The sequence below is a fragment of the Buteo buteo genome, chromosome 4 (assembly GCF_964188355.1).
Source record: "Buteo buteo chromosome 4, bButBut1.hap1.1, whole genome shotgun sequence".
NCBI lineage: Eukaryota > Metazoa > Chordata > Aves > Accipitriformes > Accipitridae > Buteo > Buteo buteo.
The window spans coordinates 22,541,662-22,563,308 of NC_134174.1; the positions used below are offsets into that span (position 1 = coordinate 22,541,662).

At 41.0% G+C, this 21,647-nt stretch overlaps 1 protein-coding gene across 4 annotated transcripts in view; it reads right to left on the reverse strand.

Moving 5' to 3' along the window:
* The window catches only part of PLXNB2 (plexin B2), a 261,372-nt gene that overhangs the window by 167,566 nt on the left and 72,159 nt on the right, over positions 1 to 21,647 (reverse strand). For all 4 annotated transcript variants that reach the window (XM_075024963.1, XM_075024965.1, XM_075024964.1 and 1 more), the window contains one exon: positions 11,308 to 11,495. The gene's annotated coding sequence lies outside the window, so the exon portion shown is untranslated. The remainder of the gene's footprint in view (positions 1 to 11,307; positions 11,496 to 21,647) is intronic.

Sequence of the window (21,647 nt, forward strand, 5' to 3'; positions counted from 1 at the left end):
GAAGGCCACCCACAGTCCTAAATACAAATCATGGAAGGCAGAAGTCAAAATAATTTTGACCTTAAATAGTGCCTCCCATTTGCTGCTTTATCACGAGTATAAAATTGTGAAATATAATATCGTCTCAAAAAGTCCGTTTGGACAGAGTTCCCCAAGCATAGCAGGGAAACTGTTAGAGAAGAATAATCTGTACTACATGTATTTAGTAGAGCTTTCCCAGCACTGCTGTGCAATACTTCTAAAGAAAGGGATACAAACAGCCTATTTTTGAAGTACTTCACCAGATTCAGCTTCAGTCTGAATACTCAAACTTTAAAGCAGTCTTTTGTAGCCAAGCTTGCCTCCAAGAAAAAAAAATGGAGGGGATGTGGGGAGAGGACCTCACAGATCAATTTTGCCATGTGAACTGGAGGCACAAGCAAAATAGGTTCTGGGCCCTTTTTGTTTATTTTTAAATAGAAACACAGTAGAAGAGATACAGGTCCTTGCTTAACTGTCCTATTCATTGCTGAAACCAAAATGCTGGAACCCGTCTTTCCTAGAATTCCGTAGCAACAGTGTGGAAATAGCTCTCGCAGTGAGCCAACTAACCTCTCTTTATCAGCCAAGAAAACCAGGCACTTGGAGAACGCAATTAATCTTCTCCAAGGTGGACAGCTCAAGGGCTGCAGTGGATAACAGTCCAGAAGTGTCCATTTTTCCTCTATTGATTATAAAGGAAGTCTAAATTTTTCAGTATCTGCTGCATTGTATCTTCACCAAGAAGCGTTTCATTCCATTCATGAAGAAAAACAAGCAAAGCTCTTAGCACTCCAAAACTGGAACATTCTTGTCAAACAATTTAACACATTAGACCGGCAAGATATAGGAGACTCGATGAGAAAGAACACAACTAGGCAGCGATGATGACAAAAGGGTAGCTTGACAGCTTATTGACTGAGAATGGCTTTCACATCAGGAAGAAAAGAATAAACGACATTTTTTGAGTGCCAGATATGAAACATGCAGTAATATAAGTAACTATACAGATGGCTGACTCTAGAGCGGACCTACGGATAACTGCAGGGTAACAAATAAGTTTTAAACCATACAATGCTTCTTAAGCAATTTACAGGATTATATTTCTGCATTCTGTATTCCATACACAGAAAGAATTCAATTAGTTTTCTCCTGAACTGCGTATATTGCAAAGCCTAAAGTCAAATTTCAGCATGCCTGTCACCAGAAAGAAGTAAGATTGCAAACAATGAGCAGGGACATCAAGAAAAGAATCAGGTGGGATAAGCTCTCTATATAAAAAATAAATCCATGTTTTCATAGATACTCTGGCGGAAAAGGATGGGGATAAATATCCCCGGCACATTAAAATAGCCAATAGGGTTTATGTTCTTAAAAGCCTGTAGACCTGGAGTAACAGACTGAATACTGAGACCATACCTGAGCTGCTGTCAGGATACATGACTGCAACACACGCGAACACCTGACTCCGAGCAGTCTTGGTTAAAGCCCAGCTGAAGACTGGCAGCAGGGGAGCCAGAGCAGCGCAGCTGCAAAGCTCTTCTGACACTGACACTTAACCTAAGAGCTTAGTTACTTCCACCCTGTTTTCAGGGTACATGTTCTTCTCTGGCACTAGCGGGATCTCAACAGGTCCCCCAACTTTTTGAAGCAGCAGGCAGCATCCAGCTCCTCAGATCTATTAGTGCACCCACTGTAAATCTCATAATTTAAGTTCTTTATGGACTAACAAGCTTGAAATGGCGTTCCCAGACTCTGTCTCATCACAATCCTCTCCACCCCATACCGTATGGCAACATTTCCTCTTCATATGAACGCATGTAGCCAGAGGGAGGGGGGATTTCACACACCACTAAGAGTAATGCAAATGCTGTGGCAATGCTCAAAAATGGCAGGAGAATATTTAGAAGGGTGAGAGAGGAACTGGTTACAGCTGGACAGGAAAGTTAAGAAAAGCAAACTGCCTTTCTGCATAATACATAATCGATCAGCCTGACACATCAGAAGACAGCACTTTATAAGAGAAAGGCAGGAACAGTAAGAAGGTAGGAATAGGATGGATAAGAATTTAACAGAGCACTTCAGAGCAGTAACATTTCTGCTGAGTAGGGCTTGCCCAAGTGCAACTTTCTGGAAAACTATATTGGCTAATACAAAACTATTTTTTTGGCTATAGGACAGAAAAGAGAATTGATTTGTCTTCCATTTGAAGATGCTGTATGTCATACCATGTAATATCCTGTAAGAGAAGCAGGGCTTATGAAGAGACAGAACTGGTTTTGTCAAGCCAAATTACATCATTAAGGAAGTAAGAAGCAGTGGGCCTCCAAGCCTTTTCAGAGAGACATGACTTTCTGGACTCTAAACTCAAAAATCTTATCCTCAGTCTCCCAACTGCCTTGTGATCTTTAGATGATGACCACTACCAGCACTATGACTTCTACAGTCACCGGTCTCTGTTCAGGGCGCTGAAGTATTCTTTGGCAATGTACCGTATCATGGGGAAAAAAAAAAAAAAAAAATCACAGGTTAGTGTATAAACAAGACTCCCACTGAATTTCCACAAGGTCCCATCTTTCTCTGCATCACTCCAAAAATTGCTATTTTTTCAAGGTGTTACCAAGGGATGCATAGTCCATTTAAAGAACAGCAAAACATATGGGTGGCCCATGACCGAGGCTAAAATTAAACCAAGCTAAAACTGTAAGTGAATTAATATAAATTGTTTTGCATCAAGACTCAAGGGATCGCAATCGCAAAGAAGGGAATTTTTCCCTTTATAGTTTGCTGCTACTTTTTGGCAGTTATGAACAAAGAGCCATCCTTAAACAGAGTGCTTGGAGAGCATCTTTAAGCAGGCTCTTTCATTCCTGTTCAGGAACCTGAACAATAGCAACCGTGATAAAAGCAACTTCAAGTCACAATAAATACATTGTTCCTGTTTAATTAATGTTTTCCCAATACAATTGGTGTGTAAGAGGTCAGAGGAACAGAAAATTGTATACTATAGAGATCACGCTGTCAGGTAGCACATTAAAAATATTAAAAATGTTTTCCATGACTGTTCCACAACATACACTGAGATGGGACTAGCAGAATAGCACGTGCACCAACCAATTCTTTATAAGTGGGAAGCTGAACCCTATAATCTCTTTATCATCCTGTCAGTGAGTTAACGGTCATTACCATGAACAGATTCTTATTATATCAAGCAAGTCAAGGCATCACTGGTGCTTTTCATATGATAATACTGATGCTTTACACCACAATTAAAATGTGTACATATTTTTTAGCTTTACCTAGGCTTAGCTGCAACCTTTCAACTTGCAAACACCACCTTTAAAGTCTTACCAGAGACACTCATGTAGCACACTCATCACCTTATAACCAAACCTCTCTTTCTCTCTCTCATTCCCTCTCCTCTAAATACAGTATAAAAGCTTAGAGATAGAAACAATAGAGGAAACTGTTAGCTGAGAAAAACCGTTCCTACACATAGTGTAATGCTACCGTCCAGAGCAGAGCAAACAGAGCTTAACATGTGTTTTCGTTCAAGATTACCAAAACTCCAATGAATGTTGCTTTCCTTTATCAGCACTAAAAATATTCTAAAAAACATCCTCATGTCAACAGTTACATATTTTCAAAACAGAAATCTCCCATTGGGCTTTGTTTGTTATCAGCAAAAACTCATTTTGCAATATTTCACGTTCCAGCTCCCCTCCCCCAAACAGCAACCGCCACCACTGATTTCTTTAATTTCTGGAAATGTTTTGCTTTGTCCAAACAAACATGGAAATCAGTTTTCATTCAAATATGCAATGAATTCAAGAGTTAGATGTACAAAGGATTTTCTTTGCTGTTCTTTTTTTCAGGTTAAAGATATCCTTGTGTATTTAAATTGGATGGTAGTGGTGGTTTGGTTTGGTTTTCAAAGGCTGCTTCTAATCCTACCACTAAACAAACAAATAAATAAATAAATCAAGAACTGGACTGCAGCTAAGTGTGAGCACATGTGAAACAGAACTGAGACGATGCAGGCCAGTGTTGATCTTGGACCCTGAAAGGAATTTTCTTAAAAGTTCAATGATCTTCAGAGATGACTCGCTCAACCTCATCATTTTCTGTGTTATCTCAGGACACCTCATGTACAGCAAAATGAAAAAAGAAATAACTGAGTCTCAAGTCAACTTCTGCAATACCTCCCAGATAAGTGTTCCTGTTTCTTCTGTTAACTGACAAAATCTAGTGAATTGGGGAAGGGAGAGAGTACAGGGAAGGAATAGCTTCCCTCAGAGAAGTACTCCAAGCTCACGTGCGCTTTACTGTAGTCCTTTCTTAGGACAGAAAACCCATTCACCATGTAAAACTACTAAATATAGGAGTTGATGAAAGACAATGAGAGCACTGGAAAAAAAAAGCAGTAGGCTACAAATGCTGCCAGCAGTCCCTATTTGCGCTGGTGCCTCCTCCCGAAGGGGTAGCCACTGAAGAGCAAAGTCACACACCGTAGGCTGCCCATCATCAATATACATGAACATCTGTGTTGCATCTAACTCAGGGCCAAAAGCAAACCTGTGACTGGTGGAGGAAGGCTTTTTGCTGCAGCGCTGTTCTCCACAGGCCTTCGTCTTTACAAAACCATATTTAATCGGTATGAACTGAGGTACTGCCAGCCGGCAAGACACAACATTAACAACCCGTATGGTAATCTCCTTTGTATAAAGGGGAAGTTGAAGCCAAGATTTACAGTATGATTAATGATTTCTGAGTGCACAGTTCAAGTTGCTCTGAAGAAATGCTGAGTTCAGCTTCTGGAGGAAAAAAATTAATAGTAACAAAAAAAAATAATCAGGCTCCTTTAACAACTCAAGCTAAACCAGCTTTGGGTTGAGGTACCCAAATTACTGGTTGTTTTGGGACGGCTGCCACAAGGCCCTTCAGAGAACTACCTTGGGAAATGAGTTAAGCCGCAATACATCACATTTAAAACCTGGCGTCCTTGCTTCAGGTTGCTCTTCAGTCTTTGCTCAGCCAGCCTCTGTGGGTGGGATAAATGTGCATTTAGAGACAGGGGAAAATAAAACGGTCTTTCCTGAGGGCCTGGGCAGGTGAGCGAGTTTCCATGAGGTAAGCAAGGGCGCGAGCCCACGGGCGTGCTGCAACGGCCGCGCTGCATGGCATTCCCCTACAGGACACTCGAGGTTCCCTGCTGCAAGCGCACGCATGGCAGCTACCGCCCCTTCCCCGCTGTTGCTCACCCCGCAGCCCGCAGCCTGCGCCCGCAGCCCCCGCGCAGCCATCGCCACGTGCTCCCTGAGCCATCAACCAGCACGGATGGCCACCAGATGCATTATCCAAGCTGGCAGCCACCCTGGCTGAAGACGTTCAACACAGGAGCTGCCCTCCAGCGACAGGCCATTGGTACCCATGTGCCCACTTGGGCACTGCGCTGACCTCCACTACCTTCCCTTCCCCGATGGACTGGGGGCCCCGAGAGTGCTCATAAGCACCTTGGCTGTGCCTGTGGAAGGGGCAGAGATAAAGACCGGGTCCTTTTTCATACAAAGCCAACACATAAATTGGCAGAAAGGACAGAGGGACAATCTGGACAGCGTTATCAGTCCCTGTTCAAAGGCTGCTGAATCCTGCTGAAAGGGGATTTAAGGCGGCACAGGACTAGGAATAGTTGTCTCAGCCCATTGAACTTCAAGTCTCCCCCTCTCCTGACATCCAATATGCCCCCCCAAATTGAGCTCTGTGTGTAGGGGCCGTATGAAATAGCTACGCTGGTTCTACTGCTCCTGGGAAAACTCCTGCCCCAAAAAGACGCTGACAGTAAGAAGCACACAGGTCATCTCCTCTGTCCTGGCATTGCCTGAGTACCAGAAGGCAGCAGAATAAGATACTTCTTTTGTCTTAGTATTTAACTGCTTTTAGACCTTTGATGTGTTTATGGCTCAGCCTAAAACACCTGAAAGCCAACAGTCTGTGTACTAGGCACACTGGAGCCCTTCAGAAGAACCTAGTTCTACAAGTGAGATGAAGCTCAGCCTTCTTTCCACACTCACATAAGATAAACATCCAGACTAGAAAAAAAAAGCAATCCTTCACATTCTTTTGCTAACCAAAGATACAAATCAAATGGCACTGGCAGACTGTCCTCCTTTCTCAGTTCTATAAAGAGTTTCCATGCAGAAAACGTCTTATGTGCCTGCTGAATTCTTTCTTCCACAGTGTTCCGTTAAACTCTCAATTAGAAAACAAAACAAACCAATAAAGTACTACTGCACTAGCTGTTTCCATGTACTGGTCAAGAACCTTCATCGTAGCCACAATACCCATAGTGCTACTACCCACCAAAAAGAAACCTAAATTCCATGGAATTACTGCTGCAGCGTTGAAGTGCATAAGCTGCCAAAGCATTCAGAAAGTTAATAGATTTGTTTATGGACTAGACAAGGCTTAATTAAACCAGGCAGCTCTGAAGAACAGTAAATCCTCTCTCCTCCTGTCTCCTCCTCCCCCCCCCCTTTTTTTCCTAGAGTATCTTTCTCCTAGTAGCTTTCCTCTTCCTAATAATCCCATCACAAATGACAGATATGTTATCAGTCATCACTGGGATTTGACACGTTCTTAATACCTGTCACGACAGCTCTGAAGTCTGCATGCTACCCCATTGTATTCCAAGGCATTTGCAGGAGGTAATGGACACATCAAATAGCAGTCAATGGCTCTGCTTTATTGGACTGCTGAAGGCTTGCAATATAGAAGTAGATGCTTAAAAAACCCTAATCCATGATTATTCAAAATTACACAAAGAATAATTAAATATAAACCAGTACAAGTAGCTTTTGCACTCTCTATGCCTATGATCATCTTGGTGACATTGTAGAATTTATTATTATACGTTTATTGATAAGAATGCTTTAATGTTTAAGAAAAGGTACCAGTATTGGTAATAGTGAAGATCACATTAATAATTCAAGGTCTTCATTGAAAGGTTTAAAGTATTATACTCATGCTGGTAACATAGCAGTATATTGCTGTGCCCACACAGAGTCTCTCCTGGTTCCCTGGATCTCTGCTTTACTTTGATAGAGAACCTGATGCAGAAGTGAGGTGCAAGTCAAGGCTAAGAACCAGAGTTAACATCAGAGGTGAACACCCAAATTGATACGAAGACAATGGGATTGTGAAGTGTGTCATCCACAGTAATTGTCAATACTATAAAACCAAAGACTAAACGTGAGTGCAGTAGAACATGAATTTGAAAAGAGAGTGTCTCCATGGGGACACAAGGAAAAGACAGTGTCTTATCCCTGAGCAATAAGGACAGGGAACACCAGCTAGCGCATTTTGTATGAGTCCATTCCTAATGCCTGCTGATTTCTGTGGACTTCAATACAGGTAGTTTTGTTTTTCTTTGTTGAAGCCCTCAAAAGAGCTGTGACAGATACAGCATGCCACAGAAAAAAAATCAATACAGAAATCTCTAAACAGATGATTGTCTTTTAGTCAAATTCTAGTATTATTTCAGATTACTCTGGTCATCTGTGTGCAATAATTTTCAGGCACAAAAATAAAATACTTCCTTACTGTAACATTTCTTTGGAGCCTTAAACTTGCAGAAGACTTTCTCTCAGTTTAGCTGAGCTGCTGCAAAGCATCATATAGCCACAGTCTCTGCCAACAGCATATGAGCTGCATGACACCAGTATGCCTTGCCATTAGTAAATGCAATAGCTTGTTGATCTCAATGCATTTACAGTTTTGCACAAAAGCAGAAAAACCCACCCCCAACAAAAACAAAAAACCCACACAGATTAGAGACAATGTAGCCCTGTGCACAGGAGTAACTTAAGGCCCTTTTAGGAAGGCGATAAAGCTAAAGCAGAATTGTGAGCTGGAGTCAAAAGAAGTGTCCCATTGACATAATGAGCTTTGGAGAAGGTCTGGAAAGAAGACGACAGGCAAAACACCTTCAGCCACCTAAGTGACTGCATGTCCTTTGGACAAAATTGTTAACCAGTACTAAGGGTCTCAAGGGATTGTTTTCATCTACAAGAAATGAATAAGCAAACTGGGCTTTTTTACAGTGCAGTTTTATTTAGGAGAGACACAAAAGTAAGTCTTGCACCTGTAAAGCATTTGGGAACAAAGTGATGGCATTTAGGGAGGGGGAATGTTCTCAGGATGCAGCTTGACAACACAGCAAATCCTGTTCCAGGGATCTCAACCACTACAGTAACAGCATGGGTTGAGTATAAACTCACCCTGCCAGCTGATGCACTTTCAGAAAAGCTGAAAGGCTAAGTTTGTATCAGTAGGCTTCACACCAGATCAGATACTGCCTGTTCTTGAGCAGCCAACATAAAAACATACCACAAACAAACTTGGTATCATATTTTCTGATCATGATCTTACTCTAGGGCCTGTTCTCGATCAAATTTGTACTGCTGGCTGAGCCTGGGTTGCATGGAGGCAAGATGATGGCAGCATGGCCCCATTGAGAAGCCTTCCCAGCACATACTCCCTTCTGGCTTCACTCCAAGAGCATTACTGCTTCTCCTGCTGTCTACAATCCCAGTTATTCCTTTCATACACCCTCTCAGCTGTAAGCAAATCAACATGCCAATCCCTTGGGACACATGGCTTAGTTTATACTTAAGACTTGCCATTCTGGTTTGTGCGTTGGACATTGATTTCCATTGTCTCAGCTATCACTCAACAAAAGGGCATTTAATTGCTGTCTCATTTAGTCTGGGGGAGAGAGGGAGAACAACTTTTACCAGCCCTCTGATTGATGGCAGCCATTAGCACCTTCTAGCACAATACGGACTTATTAGAAGCTCGATTTACATGTGAAGTTCATTGCCACACAAGTGAATCAGATTTGCAGCTATGCTTACTTGAACAACTTTAGAGACAAAATCTTCACATGAAATGAATTTGCAGAAATGCTTACACTGGCCACCCATTTAAAGGGAAAACTTTGAAGACTAATGAAGTTTGAGGAAAGCTTCTAGAAAGAAAAGAAAGTTTAGTAGAGATCTCGTAGTTTTTGTTTCTCTTTTTAAGTGCTACCATGTAGGTGCTTTAATGGTTGAAAAAAAAAAAACAACAAACCAACGAAAAAACCCCACCAACCTGATTTATACTTATTTACACGCATCTAACACCAGGAAACGCTTTATATCTACTATTCATCAAAGTTCATAATTGCATACTATGAAAGGCAATGCTAAAGAATCCCATAAACTGTTTTCCCCTCTTGTATGAGCATTTCTATTTTCTTTGTGGTGGAGGAATGAACAAAATTCATATCCACATTTAATATCCTCCATGTTCTGTACAGCAATGAGCCACATACTCTGGTGTTCAAGCCAAATTGCTGACAGTGGATTTTTAGTACTTGGCTCATTTTATTAAAAAGCACAAGGATGCTAATCTTCCCTTCAAAGGAACAGAGCTCAGGAAACAACTAGATCAGTGAAGGCTTCTTGAAATACTACCTTTAATCAGTCCAGTTATGTGAAACTTGCAGTAATTTCAGTAAAAGTTTGATGCAGTTTGATGCAATTTATCAAAACATTTAATCATTGCAAAATCTAAGACCAAGCACCTTTTGAACATCAAACTTCCCAGTTAGACATAGAAACAAGCTGAGGCACTGGGTATTACAAGACACACTTTTGTGCATTTTTTTGAAGATTCACCATAAGACAGGCTGATTGAGAAAGGCCGACTTCCAGCGAGGCGATGATGTACAGCCAAACACAGGAGCACTAAGTGCCGTCTCAGCTGTGGGAGTGCTAACCCTGACCAGGCAGAGACTTTCTGAAGCCATGTTAGCTATACCCACAAAAAAGCAGTTCTGGCTACTTTCAGAACATATCCTCTGTTATTCACATAATTGGTTTAAAATTCCACAGCAAAATTACTCTGCTATTACTTGCTTTCAGTGAGTCCACCCTTACATTCGCATCCCCCAAAGCACCCACCTTTGTTCCTTAGTGATACTCATCTTCCCTGATGTGTATTTCTAAATAAGCTTAAATGGCGGTTATTTTCATGCTTTTTCCTACATTTCAAAAAATCATGATTTTAGGTACACAAATGAATGTGCAAAGGCAGAATGTACTTCTTTGTTTTAGAACAGCTGTCTTCACTTTTATTCATTCGGCAGCTCACATGCAGGCAAAACTGTATTTTTATCCCTGCCTTTCCCATTAGTTTTTAAGGGGAAGTAAAACTGAACACACAGAAGCACACAGCTCCCCCCTCAACCTAAACAAAACCCCTCCCAAACTGGCATGCAGCCAGATACTAGCTAAACACTAGAATACACTTGTTTTCTTAACTTAGCTCTTTGTAAATTTTATTTTCCTCTCCCACTGTTTAATTTTTCTTTGGTGTCAAACAGGAGACACATGTTTCTCTTGCTGGAAAGGCTAAGTGCTATCTTCTGAAAAGTACAGTCTATGGACAATTATTACTGGTAGCCAAGATGAAGGCGGCAGAGGCGATCCCAGCAAAATGCCTTGCCTTCCCCTCCAGGCTCACACCAGGCTGGAACCAGCGTGCCCGACAGCAGTGCTTCCAGGAGCGTCGCCAGCACTAAGCGAGCTGCCAAAATGGTTTTAAATCACTTTGCGGCTAAAGAACAGACCGAAAGCCATGTTTGTGCAACTCCTCTGTCAATCTTTGCTTCAGGTCTCTCTGGCCACTTGAGGATAAAGTAAATTCTTAGTTGGAAGGTTTTACAAGCTGGTTTCTGAAAATCCTGTCAAGCCAACACGTGCTAATCAACGTGAACAGGTCCTGGAAAAGAAGTTGATCGAATCTCTCCGATCATTCTCAGAGACGCAGTCAAACCCATGCACCTTTGAGATTCAGGTCAATCACACATCTGCTCAGCATCCCTCTGGGAGATTCAGAATGTAAGTGCAAAATTAGGGCAAGCACTATCTCAGCAGTAGGCTGGAGCATCTTGCTGGCAGAGGCACAAACCTGCTCTCCTATCCAGCATACCATCTATAAATAGGTTTATGAATACAGAACCTCTGCCAAGCTGTTCCTTTTTTTTTTCCTTTGCTAATTTTTAATGCTTATTGCAAGATTGGGTCCTAGAAGTTTTGTCTCCATTAGTAGCAATAAACATTTATTATATGTTCCAGCAATGTCTGAAAGTCTTGATGAATAGCAACAAATTTGTCTAGAAAAACAGAATATAATTTCTCATTTAGAAAACTCTAATGTATTAAAAAAAAGAAAAAGCGAGCTTACCCGAAAACAAAAATTTCACATGAGAAGTCTGCGTGCACACCACAGCTTGGCAGAAAGGAACCCAGTTCTGCTGGGACTTCAGGAGGAGATGGGGCACTGTCAGTGCTTAGTCTTGTTCAGCTGTGCTCCAGTGGGTACCAGGTGAGCTCCAGAACTGAGCCCTGGGCTGTCCCCCTCGCTCTTCTCACCTGGAACAACAGAACAGGCTCTCAGCTCCCTTGGCACAGGAGTGATGCAACATTTCATATATAAGACCCACTGATGGATGTTTACACTGTCTGACTGCTGGAGATACAGCCTTATAAAAGGGGAAACTCATTACAGCTGCCATTATCGATAAGCATCATTCTCTGCTTTTCTCTACTGCACGTGCCCTCTCAACTTAAGATGTCTTGAGGACACGCAAAGCACTAGGAAGTTATTTACAAAGCATCCTAACTCTGCCTTGGAGGGGCCACTTTTCTCGCAGATAATGGTAGACCAATAACAAACTTACTCAAGCCCAATCTGTGGCAAGAAGACTTTATGGTAAGAATTTGACTTTGAGCTGCCAAATGGTTGGGTGACCAAATCAACCAGTGCTACTTTCAAATAGGGGCATTAACCAAGGTCTTAAACTATCTTGTACTTTCATCTCCTATCATTCCCTTGCATCTCCTTTTTTCCCCTTTCCCTCCCAACCCTTACATAGTTTACCATCCACTTTCAAGGATGGATGCTTAAATGAAGCCCTTTATTAAGGCTCAATTTGCAAAAGCAATGTCACTTTGCAGTTTCCCTTCGCTTCAGAAATTAACTTCTAGGGGCATATTCTCAAAAAGCCTACATCTATACTTATTTCAACTTTCTGGGGAATAATTGAGTATGGAAAGTAAGGTTTAGCCTGATGAAATTTTTATTTCCATCTAAAAATAAAAGGGAATGCATAGTAAAAAGCTTCTTTCCTCAGCCTCCCTCTTTTTTTTTCTTCTGAAAGGTGAAGACAAAGGAGACATATTACAATTCAGTTTTTTCCCTTTCAGAAATCCCAAGAAGCTCACCACCATATACTTAAGTTTTGAGCTATGTAGAGCAGACGGCTAAATACTTCATATATGTTCTGAGCAGCTTGATCTCACTGGCCCTGATCTGAGCTGGGTGTTGGACTACATGACCTCCAGTGGTCCCTTCCAACCCAGGTTATCCTATGATTTTTTCCTAAGGGAAAAAAGACTGGTTTGTACCTCTCAGAAATGCAAGCCAGCGTTTTTTCCTCTTTACCGCCTTTTTTACTGTATGCATCTTCTCCAACATGTAGTCTTTCAATAGTTCAAATCTATACATATTTTACATATGAAAACCCTTTAAAAGGTATATTTAATCTTAAGTTAGCAGAAAGTATCTTTTCACATGTCACAAACTGAAAGGACTTAACACATTTAGGTAAAACCAGTCCGGTAAGAAAACTAAGAGAATGTACCCTAAGTCCTCCATTAGGTAACGCTAAGGAAGGGCTTGGGGGAAAAAAACTGTTGGTATTTACTGTAGAAGAACCACCAACTTTACAGTAATACATCTTCTACCTATGATTCTGAAGTCAGGACATTGTTTGTAAAATCAACCTGAGCTCCCATGTCACACGCAGCGGTCAGAAGCCCCTGCAGCAAAAGCAGTAGGATCCCTTGCCTGCTCCACACCTCTCCCTGCCTCAAGGGAAGCTCAGCCTTACTGAGAAGCACTGTTTGTTGTAACAATAAGCATCAGATAGTCAAATGGCACCCACTGTAGCCTGGCATGATCCAAAGTCCTACAGTACAGAGCCACTGTATACAGTACTACAGTACTTTCTTGTCCAGCATGAGGAAATGACTTTAATAGCTTGGATAACATTATGATGATCAGAAAAATGCTGACTTAAACTCTCTGCATCGATACCTGTACTCAAAGGGAGTAATGCCTTCTCCCTCTGCCAAGGCACAAGGTCATGCACAAGCCCACATCTCTCACGGAGCATCACACAGCCAGCTCCCAGCCCTGAGCTCCGGCTGCCTCCATCACATCCATGAGCCAAATTTTTTAGCTGGCTGGCAGGTTTACTGAGCAGTAAAAAGCTGACTTTTCAATGAGACTCTCACAAAACAAACTATGATTCCCCCACCCCCCAAATCCTTAAGCATATATGTGTTTCTTGATTAATACGAAACACAAGAAAAACTTCCGTAATTCGGAAAGATCTTTTTTCTGTTTCTGTGTGTACCTGCTCTCATTAGAGAGGAATAGAGACATTACTTAACAGATGAGATATCCAGGAATAAAGTACTAGAATTCCAGCCCTAAAATATCATAAAGACAAGTTATTAAAATAAAAAATAAACAGACTTTTTTCATCATTAAGGTGAAGGAATGCCATATGGAATTGGAAAGTTCTCAAGTCCAACAGAGCCTTATTTCTGTTGCTCTTCAAAGTCTAACAACTGCTGTCATCTCTGCCCTCCTCTCCCTTCCCCCTTCTCCAAGAACTGCAGGTATCTTCTCTTGTAATTCCAACCAGCACACTGGCCATCAGACTCTATCGCTGCTACTGCTGCAAGGGAACAACAAGGCAAGAAAGGAGTAATCCCCTCAGAAAACCACTCACATGGGTCTACCAAGCAAAGGGATACACATTCTTTCTTCATTTTTCAAGAATCACAGGTACTGCTTTATTCTAATAAAATGATTTCAAATAAATAAACACCATCACCAGTTTTAAAGCTGAGCCTTAGCCTCAGAGTCTAAAGAGACTGTTGTTAGAGATGGAGGACTTTTTCTTCAACACCCCCACAGTTTACTTCAAAGCTCATTGTATTAAGTGGGAATAGTTGAGATGCAGAGTCAGATTTAAGCATCCTGGGAATAGCTGTACATGATGTGCAGCTGGCAGGCAGGTCTGCTTCAGGGATGCAGTTCTGCACATGAAGTCACAAGAGTGGGATTCCTAATAATGTGTAGTAACCAAGGCATGGAAGAGAAATCAGTTCACGAGTTAGCCCCCAGCAGCAGAGGGAGGAGGTTTTGTTCCCTTCTCTGGAAGGAGGACAGTCAATACTGCTCAAATCAGAGCCTGGATCCACAATCCCCCAGGCTTAACTAGAAGATCATGAAGAGTAAGTACAAAATGGCATTGGACACAAAAAATGATCATTTTTCAAGTAAATTTAGTGTAATGAGCACTGTTACATTTACAATCCACTCTCCTCCATCCACCTTTTTTTTCTTGTTAATGATACAGAGTTGGCTGCAGATGCAACAAAACCTGTCAGCGACCGCAGCGTGTCCTAAAGCAAGTCTTGCCTATTATTCCAGCTGGCTAGATGAAGGTCACTGACACTTCTAACACCTCTGACATTTTATAATCAATTGCCAGCATTTACAGAGGAGAAAATACCACTAGCTCTGAGCGCACTCCCAAAGAAAGAAACTCTTTTCAATTAATTTTAAGCTTGCTCTCTCTGATAGACAAAACATGAAACACAAGGCAACCTAGCAAGCCAAATATTAGCAAGATTGGTTTCTGGCAGCCAATGCCATATTCTGTTTGTATATAAACAATTGTAGTTTATCCTCCTCTTTAAAATAACTGCAATATGAATCATCATAAGGACAGCAGCAGAGAAAACAGCCAAATACTTGTAGCTGAAGAAAAACATCATTTAATTCTCAAAGCAACTATGAGTATCAGACTATCAGCACGTTGCTAAGACCAAATATCTATTTGAGAAATCTAGTATTTTGTGGAAGAGACTCTTGGAAGAGAGGCTGACTTTTACCTATCCCTTTGCTGCTGGTAAAGGATGACGAACCTCTTCCTGTACACTGCACATTCATCCTGTGCCTGCTTTCATCTTCAGGACAGGAACAGAGACTGCTGCCTTTTAAACTATTCTTGCACTGATTTTTAGCCAGCTGTTATATTCCACTGCTATAAGTGAGGATGGAGGGCTAAGGAAGAGATTTTCAAACAATACTTTGTAAACAGTCCACAAGTCCCATCTGATTTATAAACTGCCAATGTGCTGCATGAGTTCAGCAACTGGGAAGCCCTGGATTCGACAGCACTACCCTTACCCAATGGTTCAAAGCAATCATTTTGAATTAATACGGGGCCTCAGAGAACACAGGGATCTCTAACTTGAGACCTCCTAAAGACCTGTATTTTGGTCCAAATTCTTGCTCCTGACAGTTCTTCTCATCCTCCAGCTCCTAATTCAAACCATCAGTCAGCTCTTGCTTTTTCACAGGAGCTGGTTACTGTACAGTGTAATGTTTGCGTCAAATACAACCGCCAAAGGCTTTCCAATTTCTACTAATAATTGTCAGTAGGAGAAGAAAAAAAGATGGCTGTATTTTTGTCAGAAAAGAACCGTTTCCTGATGTTCAGCATAGGCAGGATAATGGTCACAGGCAGCATCTTGGCTCAACGGGCAAAGCTAGTAGGTGGTAAATGAGAGTGCCGTGGAGGGGACAGATCTTTTTCCAGGGGAGAGAGGGGGCAGTGTCTGCTAAAGGAGGCACCCTGATGGCAGGAGATTTATGCATCCGCTCTTGTGTCAGTCTAGGAGGAGGGAATCATTATGCAGGGCCAGCTGCAGGGGTGTGTGCTGCTGTCGGGAAAAATTAGAAGTCTAGCAATGAACCATAAAGAAGGGAGAAATGACAGAGTGAATGGAAACCCTATGATAAACCCATTTAGGCTCTCTTCTCCCAGGGATGAAAGATGAAGTCTAATCTCTTTGGCATATATCCTGGCCGCGACTCAAACAAATATGCCTACATACGCACGCCCCTAGAATGTGCAATGACAACATCCACCAAAAGGGCCCGTAACTGCAAAGTGTACTGAGCCAGAGTCCTTTTTCTGCATGTTTAGCTAAGTTCTGGGGAAAGATCAGAGCACACCAAGATGCTTTTGATCAGAAGAAATCTCGTCTGCTGCTGAATGCCTTCTTTGTGTAAATACCTTCGAAATAAAGCTTTTCCATTTGAATACCTTGGGGGAGTGGTGGGAGAAAGGGAGAGGAAAGAAGAAATGACAGGAGTACAAGACAGTGGAAAGCAACCAAACCAAGGCTCTGCTATTTCATTCTTATTTGACCGAAGGAGAACTTTCCAATTTCATGCGGTATTCCTTTGCCTGAGAGAATTTCTGGCTGAGTTGGGCAGGTCTGCAAACTTCTTGTCCTGTTTAAGGTAGAGGGTTTTTTTTTTCCTTCATTAATACACTCGCAGAAATGAAATATTCCAAATATTTCTTCACTGTGCTTGGTAATAAAAACAGTCAGGCTCTTGGGTCATACTGGTATTGGCTAGCAAGAGAATAGGGAAAGAGTGGACAAGGAAAGCAGTGGTCTTTAATACGCTCCCAAAAGCCCCTGGTTACAATTTCAGCCCTAAGCCTACAAGGGGAAGTGTTTGGTAACTTTTCCTTCTGCCTGTCCTGACCACTGTTAAAACCTCCAGGCTGGTGAAACTCTTTTGGGAATGCTAAAGCCCTGCAGGAAGGCGGATGGTACAAAATGGGAGCTGTTTGGAGAACACCCTCCTGGGGGAGAAGGGAGGGAGGGATGTACTCCGATACCTTATTTCAAGTTACACATAAGGAACCATGGCATTAGCCACATTTTTACCAGGAACAGAAGAAATACATTTTGCCCAGGATGCCAACATAGTAAATTATGCCATTGTGTGTCCCTCAGTATAAGCTCTTCCAGATGCACTTTTATGAGAAAGTTTTGTTCACGTATGAGTGTGAGAATTAGGAAAAATAAAAAACAACCCTCAAAACAATTCTAGTGTAAAAGTCTTCCTTTCCACTATACATGCACATTCAGAAACATAGGTATTTATTTACTTTTCTTTAAAAATACTGAGTGAATCCCCCCCCCTTTTTTTTAAGGCAGTCTTTTGTAATAGTCTTCCCAGTGGTGTCATCTATCAAGTGTAAAAAAGATTTATGCTATCAAGTGTCAGACTAAGACATCACTGACTACATTCGTAGCACTTACACCTGTACAGTGTGGGTCTAAGCTTAAAAATCCACAAACCCTCAAAAATATAAAGCACCCCTAAACTATGATAGTTTAGGGACTTGAGACATTGATTCATTAACATTGTGAAGGTGTAAATGGGAGTACTGAAGTGAAGAATGTGGCCCTCTGATGAATTAAAGCAAATGGAAGTTCCCTACATGCATGGTAGCTCAAAGAACATAACTCTGAAGGCCACTGTTTGATCAAAGTTATGTGAAAAAACACAGAAATAAACCACAAGTTTTTACAGTAAGCAACAGAAATAAAACTGGAAAATTCCTAAACTACAAAACCATACCATTGTCAAAGTGCAAACAATACTTCTTACAGCTATGCAGTTATGTTTCTTTTTTTTTTCCTAAGGAAAGTAAGGACAAGCAAATGTATAATATTAATATCAATGCAGGAAATACTTTCATAGTAAGATATCAAATATATTATGAACAGAGGGAAAAGGAACACGGTTATTTATCTGACTTGAAAACAGCACAGTGTCAAGTTAATTTAAAATTCAATTTCAGTTTAAAGCATTACAAGGAAGAAAGAACCCTATGTATCATAGGTTGTAAATTGAAATCCTAGCAAGGTTTTTTTCTGCCAACTAGCTGTGTATCAGCTATAAACCGAGATTGCAGGTGCTTCTTTTAGGAGATTGGGCTGCAAGGCTCCCGTAAACCACGTTCGGAGAAGTTTGTCATTTACTATTCCCAAAGGCGTTTTATTTAAATTTTTTTCATAGTCCGTTATTTAACGGAAAACCGGTGTTTCAATAACCCAGAGGTAACTTCTGCAAGGTACAGTACATGACACAAAAGCACAAAGAGTCCTACCCTGTGGAATTCACCAAGAAGGCCTATGCAGCACTCACATAAACACATCTTTTACAAAAGCAAAGAAGCAAAAGCAGTTTGTCTGCAAAAACAGCTTTTAGGATGACATGAATTAAAAACAAAACAAAACAAAACCCCACAGCTTAAATTTTTTTCCCCTTTCTAGAAAACACACCTACACAAAAACGCTTCATTAAAACTCCACATAAAACCCTGAACATGATGGTTTGAGGAAAGAGGCAGGATACTCTTCCCAGTTTTCTGGGCTGAGGAATAAGTAAATAAATCTGATAGAAATGACATTTAATATGCCCTGACACTACAAACTGAATGAAAGCCTACTCATATTGGGTACATATTATAAAAAAAAAGTGACCCAAGGACAACAGCTGGGCTTCCAGCTGCCCCTTTCCAACTCCAGGAGGTTCCCACAAGGTGCACCAGCCAGTCTGCTCAGAAAGGCAAATTCTGCTCCTCGGCCATCAGCCGCTAACGACCCAGCTGGCCAGCGGACAAAAAACAGGACTGGAAGGCCACTGAAAAGCTGCACCAACGAACAAAATAAATGTATATCCCTGACCTCTGGTCCTCCAAAAGGAAGGCAAAGAAAAGCTGCCATTACAACAGCTGGGGCTATTTTTATTTAGTCACATGGGCCTTGAACCTCCTTGTACAAACATTTTGTGAAACCTCAAAACCTCGCTGAGGGAGCAGACAAACACCTCGGAAAGCTTTGTTTTTGGCAAACTGGAATTTAAGGTGTGTGCAAATTGGTGCTTGGGAAAGGGTAATACTCGAGGACATGAAATTTATCTCCACTGACACATCCACAGCTGGGAACCAGTATGAACAGCTTCCTCAAGCTGATCCAATTCATTTCTATTTTGAAATGGAGGGATGTGGAAAACATTATTAGAGGTGATAGAAAAGTGTTTTCTTATTTCACTAATGGCTTTTATCCTATCTTTGAAAACTACATAATTATGTGTAAGTTTATAATAAATACCCATTATATATAATTACATTTACATTTTTCATAAAACAATAATTCCTAAAAACGCTGGAGGATTAAAAAAAAACTAAGGAGGGAGGAATTTGATACAGCATGAGATGGAAAAGAGCCTTTTTCCCCTCACTTATGTTTTTTTTTAAACACATCTGGGCTTCCTCCTGCTCCCACAGCAGAGCATGAGACTGTAGTTATGCCCCCCCTCCACTTCCCACTTAAACCCTCACCATTTAAATGGTTTATTCACCTTTTTGCCTCACCATGCATTTTTGGACCTACAGCTCTGAGGTGGATTTTTAAAAACTTTTACTGGCACTTAATATGGAAACTACCACCACTACACCAACATTTATATATGTGGTATTACAAAAATATACCATTTGCTTTGATGTACTGTTCTTTCCTTGCTTCTCACTCCAGCAGAAAACACAAAGGACGTTTAGCAGTGATAAGAAATCTTACTGACATCATCAGTATGCAGTGGCATAGTCAAAAGGTTTAAGTCTGAATTACTCAGTGTCCCTTGTAGAATGGCCAAAACAAGCCTCAGTGTTGCTTAAATTTCTGTGGAAACTAGGAAACATTGTTTAAAAAAAAAAAAAAAGGAAAGAAAAAAATCACCAAAATAACCCAAATTTAAAAACAGGCTGCATCTGTTACTAGGAAAACCAGGCCGCAGCACGGGGATGTTGCACACAAGAGGATACAATACTTGCTTTCTTTCCAAGCTATCCCTTATGCAGCATGTGACTCTATTCTAATGCTACTTTTTATTAAAACTTTTTTTGGTTGCCAGATGTTGCGCAACATGAATAAGGAGAACTCTAAGCTGGAAATGCCAGCTGCTCCTGGGTATAATCTGCCATGGGTCTAAAGCAGCCCGAGACTGGGATGCTCCTCACGTGATGGAGGGAGCCTTTTGTGCAGGACCTGAGGCTTCAGTTTCTTGCCAGTTTGATGGAGGTTGGGAATTCAAGGTTTACTGGACTCTGTAGCACTCCTTGGTACCGTCTGATGGCAAGATGGGCCCAAACGTCTTGCAACAGTGAGCAGAGATGATCAGACGCAGACACAAAACACAACGTTTTCATAGTAAGGCCTGCCACACCAAAAGGGTTGGATAACATGATGAAATGCAGCATCAAACACTGGCCCAGAGTGCATGTAAAAGAAAACAGTGGTGCAGCAGAAGAGCACAAGCAGACTAAGGCTTTGCATTTCATTTTCAATCCTTTCATCTTTAAAAACTAAACAGATTGTTTTAAGATATTTTCAAATGTTCCCCTTATATTTGGGTTGCACACAAGTGGTAAAGGAGCTTCAAATGTTCCAATATTACGCTAAAAAAGTTTTAAAGGTTGTCTTCAAATTGGAAGTACTTCAGAAAAAGATATATATCAAAAAACCAAAACATATAATCAAGTTCTTTGAAGTCACTTTCTGCTCCACTAAGACATTTATACTAATTGGTGAGTTTCTCATTTCATCTTTTCAGGCACAGATCATTTCTAAATGACTGAGATTTAGGATACACTATTTTAATATTGATGGTGTACTTAATGAGATCAGGTTGCAATAAGATTCTAGGCATTTATGCTCGAGAAAGGCTTTGACTTAGGGGTATATTTTTACAAAAAAGGAAGGTAGGTAGGTTGCTGTATATCGTAGAGTGAGCCTGTTCAGATCATTATAATCACCATTTGTGATCCTATTTTATATACCATTACGTGGTATAAGCAAAAACCTCAAAAATATATCAGTCCTCAATACTAACATGAAAAGCCTGCAGGTCCATTTTTTTCCTCATTCTCAGCAGATACACAAAACTCTCAGTAAACAGATGTGCTACGGAGGATAAACACAAGGAACTTGTGATTAACTTAACCAGATCTAATTTGGCCAGCCAAAAGCTTAGCTACCTCCTAACTTGTGTATTGACCACTAACAGCGAAACAACAATTCAGCATCCACGTCAGGACTGATATTCTAATTTTAGGATTAACACTTTTTTAATCCATATCTTGCCTGGGAAATATATAATGATGAAAATTAACTTGTGATTGCACATGTATAGGTGCCAATAACTACACAAATGAAGCAGCATAATTTTTATAGTAAAGAAGTATATGTAGAGCTACTGTAGGTTGCAAATAAGACTGCAATGTGTCCAGATATTAAGACTATACACAGCTAAGCAAATGCCGAGGCACCTTATCTTTTAGTAGGATAGCAATTTCAGCTTTGTGCTGATTTTCCTAGAGAAATACAAACAATTAGTATTCAATTTCGAGCCGTACCAGAAACACTCCTTCAATAGTTGCAAGTGCCCTGACCATTTACAGCAGCTCTTCTTAAGCAGCTAAGGTGAAAAATTTAAACAGATAAGAATCCTTTATTCCTGCGCCATTCCTGAGTTTATTGCAGCTCCTGTTTCTGTGCACTTCCCTCCTTCAC